The sequence below is a fragment of the Oenanthe melanoleuca genome, chromosome 2, assembly GCF_029582105.1.
Source record: "Oenanthe melanoleuca isolate GR-GAL-2019-014 chromosome 2, OMel1.0, whole genome shotgun sequence".
In the NCBI taxonomy this organism is placed as follows: Eukaryota; Metazoa; Chordata; class Aves; order Passeriformes; family Muscicapidae; genus Oenanthe; species Oenanthe melanoleuca.
Genome location: NC_079335.1, coordinates 30063070 through 30067917, shown reverse-complemented (window position 1 = coordinate 30067917; position 4848 = coordinate 30063070).

Below are 4848 nucleotides of genomic sequence, written 5' to 3'. Positions count from 1 at the left end.
AAATGCCTGTAAAACACATAAATCATGTTGACAAGCCTAATATTGACTACAAGAATTTGTATTTTGCCATTTTTCTTGACACATAGTCAAGCACCTTCAAAACACAGGCTTTGCGTGTCTGTACATGTAATTTTTTAATTTATTTTTTAAATTATTGTGGTGAAATTAGGCAGGGAATCCTAATGAAAATACTCCTACAGAATAGTTCTCACACAAAAATGAAACCCTCAGGGGTGATTGGCTCATATGACAGATAATGTTTAACTAAGAAATTAGCACTCATGTGTGCCTATATATGACAGCATAGGAGTAGCTTGTTCTTTTACAATAAATTTTTAAAATCATATGGAAGTTTAGGAGAATGTATGGTGATATAAGAAATACCAATGAAAATGAGAACAGAACTTCCCAACAAACTTCCCAGTTAGCTTAGTGGTAGGCTACTTGCATTAAAGATTTTACATGTTATATACCTGTAGATTGAGACCTTTGTGAAAATGAGGAATCTCATTTCCTTTATCATATTTAAGCTTTTTAAAGAACCTTAAATCAGATCACTTAGAACAACAGTGATAAAATACTTTAGGGCTTCCATAAATCATGCAAGGAAAGACATTCTTAAGTAAAGCCTATGTGTTCTTTATATTGGTTACATTTTGGGTATACCCAACAAGAAAATGCCTTCTTGGAAATGTTTCCTCATATAATTTGGCTGGTCAGATGAGAATTAAACTTTTTTTTTTTTTTTTTTTTTTTTTTTTTTTTTTTTTTTTTTTTTTTTTTTTTTTTTTTTTCCTGAAACAATAATATTACTGGTTTCAGCAAGGTTGCCATGAGTTCTCTTAGGAACAGATGCCATGTTTTAGTGGCCCACTATGATATTGTTTATCATTGCTGTCTGGAATATTTGGTAAATTGTGTGATATCAAACAATGGTAAGTAAACCATAGTAGTGAGGGGTTTTTGGTTATTAATGGCAGAGTACTAAGATCAATGTAAAATGAAATTTTACAATTAAGGCAAAAAACATATTTTAAAAAATACACCCTCCCTGTAAAACATGAAGAAAAAACTAAACCAAATAAACCAAGACAAACCTAGGATCTAAACTAGTATTTGGCCACAGAAACTTTGCAAACACCTTCTGGACAGGAGGAGTATTGGGGTGGAGGGGCACTTCAAAAATAGGCAGAGATTAAGTGAATGGGATTTTGCAAGAAAGTCAGTTCAACACTGTAGGAACCATCAAAGTGAAAACTAGATTGCCTGCTGGCTTGGGGTCTGATGGGGAATAGGGGGTGATTTGTAAGCTCATATTCTTACTTCAAACAGTAGGTTGCCTGCTCCCTGCTGTTTGAAGTGAGTTTAATATTCATAGGAACATCTACAAGCTGTTTACTCTGACTGAAGTGATAGGTGGTTTTTTTAGTACTCCTGCACCACATGATGGGGCTGCTTTGTGACCCTTCCACAACACGTGTTTTCAGGACTCGAGCATCCAGGTTGGTATATTAGTTGAACAGCTTCTTCCCAAAGAAAATCAGAGAACTGGGAAGGAGTGGGCTCACAGCCTTCTGGGACCGTTTTTTCTAAACCCTACAGATTCTTGGATGCAACATGTATTTGCAGAAACTGTGGTTTACATAGTGTTCTTACAAAGACAGACATATCCCTTCTGCCCATGGTAATTTCAGAGATTTCATGTCGTATTTATGAGAACAAAGATCTTAAAGCTGATGGCCTGGCCAAAAATCAGTCTGGGTAGAAATACTCTGCACCCTTAAATTCCCCACTCACTTCCATAGAGAAATGGTGTTCTTCATTTCCTTTCCAAAGCCAAACAGTAGAGCATTGCTGTAGAGCAATAAACAGCTGCTGTATTTTTCCCCTACCCCATATATAATAGACATTTCACAGAGACTGTTTATGCCAGTTTAGAACCTGCTAGGGTGAAAGATACTAACTACATTTAAAATTAATTATCTATATAATCTTTTGGTGTTTTGCCAGAACATAGATTTTCTTTTGCTTTCCCCCATAGCTATTAATTGCTATAATTGCTATTTTATTTCTTACACATATTTATCAAGTAGTTACCCACACTGTCTGTCTGATGACCCTGTTAATATTGCATAAAATTCCCCTGATCAAATTGCTTAGGGTTTTTATTGGAATAACTCACCATTTCAATGAGACACAATTGTTTTAGAACAGGTGGTATGAAAAGGATGATGTGATATGTCATTATTTGTTCAAAAAAGATTTTGTTGACACTAGTATTTAAACAGTCATGTAATATGCAGTAGCTAATTCAATGTCAAGGCATTAGAGCTCACTGTTTAAAATCCTTGTTTTCGTTCAAAACAAGAAAACTTGTAGGAGTGCTTAGTTTAAAGGCACACTAGAAAGTTGAACATTAAATAATTACGCGTGGAAGAAAGTCAACCTGAAACTTATTTTAAATCATTCTTGGCTCTGTTATGTACGTCTACCTTTCCTTTTTAAATATAATTTATAAACTGTTTCTGTAAGAAATATTTCATAGCTCTTTTTATTTCATTTCTCTGTTTATCGATTTATGAATCTTACATCATGTTCTAAAAATAATTTCATTTTCATTTATTCGTTTAAGGGATTTTTAAAGTATTTTCCTTCCTTCCTTCCTTCCTTCCTTCCTTCCTTCCTTCCTTCCTTCCTTCCTTCCTTCCTTCCTTCCTTCCTTCCTTCCTTCCTTCCTTCCCTCCATCTCTCCATCCCTGTGATACACAGATACACACATTCCTCACGTTGGCCTTGTTGATCTAACAGCAAGGGTTGATCTTTCACATCTCACTAAACTTCAGGCACAGGAAGTGAAGAAATGATTGCCTGTGTGAAACTCACAACTCCCTATGACCATTGCTACCATGGAAATGAGCAGAACAAAATAGATTAGCTGAGATTTGTGGACTGGGAATCCCTAGTCTGGAATTCATAGACAATTATGGCCAGAGAGGTTTGCTTTCTGCATTACACAGGCCATAAAACTTCTTTTAGTCTTTCATATAATGCAGAAAATAAATGCTCACCTATAACCATGTGAACTGAGTTCAGAAACGTGCATTCCTTTCTGCCATTGCACAGTCTGCATCACTTACCACCCCAGGTCTCTTACAGGCCATTCATGGTGGAGTAATTTGATTCTGGGCTGTCACACAAGGTTGAGCAGCAACCTGAATATACAAATACTTGCAGCATTCATTATTGATAAGACGTGGAAGAGCATTAGATAATGTGTTACTTAATGTATTTTTACTTAATATATTTGTTGTAGGCATCTGTGGATGATGACTTCAGATACATGAAGGATTGCACAGCACTCAGCAAATCAACAAAATTTTTTCTGTTCACTTTTATGTGTGCATGAAAGTCATGATGAGTCAGCTGCAACATAAACCATTGACACAGCAGCTCTTCAACACAGTTTATCTGTCATCAAGAGAGTGTAATTGTTGGAGGCATCAAGAGAATTGAAAATAGTTTCTCTATGCAATCTGAGCAGCTTAGGTGTATTTAATAAACACAACCCAAAACAACTTTACACTAAGAACTTTGATGACACAACTTTTTTCATGCTATGTATAAGCCCCACAGGGTACTTTGTCATACAGCACTGACTCTTCTACCTCTTTCAAACTAATGGAATTATGTAGAAACACTACTGGCTCTGAACAGCATTCTTCAAAGGGTAGGCCTTCTAACAAAATCAATTAAAGAAATTTCAGACCCCAATAATATTCACCAGATAGCCACTGTTTTCCTAATAGGTGCCATAGCTCTTATGACAATTAAAAATTAGTAATTCCACATCAGAGACTGAGTCATGAATCATAGTAAATGGACCAAAATCTTACTGGAGCAAATAAACTTTAAAAACCTTGCATTAATTAATAATATAGCACAAAATACCTAGCAGTTGAGTTAAGATGATCCAGCACTTTGGGTGTGACAGCACAGCATGATAACTTCTGCAGATTTTACACTGTGGAGGAAAGGGCTTGCTGCATACCATTCTGGGCAATAAAAGAGCCACTGTTTTTCAGCAGTTAGCATTAAAACCAGGTAGGAAGAAGGATCTGTTAAAGCAGGCAGAGCAGCACATTAGCATGGAAACTTTGCTTTTGGAATCTCAGCTAACACTGTGTTTTGGACTGCTTCATGTACCTTAGAACCACAAAGCAGCACGGGATGACTGATGATGCCTGCCAGTGGGGTATCCTGCATCCCTGACACAGATTTCCCAGTTAGGGAAGAGCTGCTGGGTGTGCTGGGAACAGAGTAGAGAATGTAGTCCAGGCTATGAGAGCAAGGAAAGATGAACCACAGCTGGTGACTTGCTGGGCAGAAACTCCATACCATGCCACATCTGTGCCAGATGTGTTATGCCACAGTTCTCAGAAAAAAAACCAACCAAACAAAAACAAAAACAAAACACAACAACAACACAATCATTCAGTCAAACAAACACAACCAAAAGCCCAATAACCACCAAAACCAATAGCTGAATGCCAGATTATCCAGAGAAGTTACAAACTCTTAATTCAGCCTTTCCTGGCCTTCTGCAAGATGTTTTAGTGCGAGCTCAGACATTATGTGTTTTTCCTGGAATGGCTCCCATTTCACTTATCATTTTTAATGTTATTGTCCCAGTTACCAAGTAACATAAAGTTGCCATACATATGCTTCCCTTTAAATGCTATTCCTGTGTTATGCTTGATACTTTAAGTCACCCAGTCAATTCGTTTATGTACATAGAAGGATCAGAGAAGCAACAGGTTTTATTGACTGAAATATTGAAGTGTTTTAACT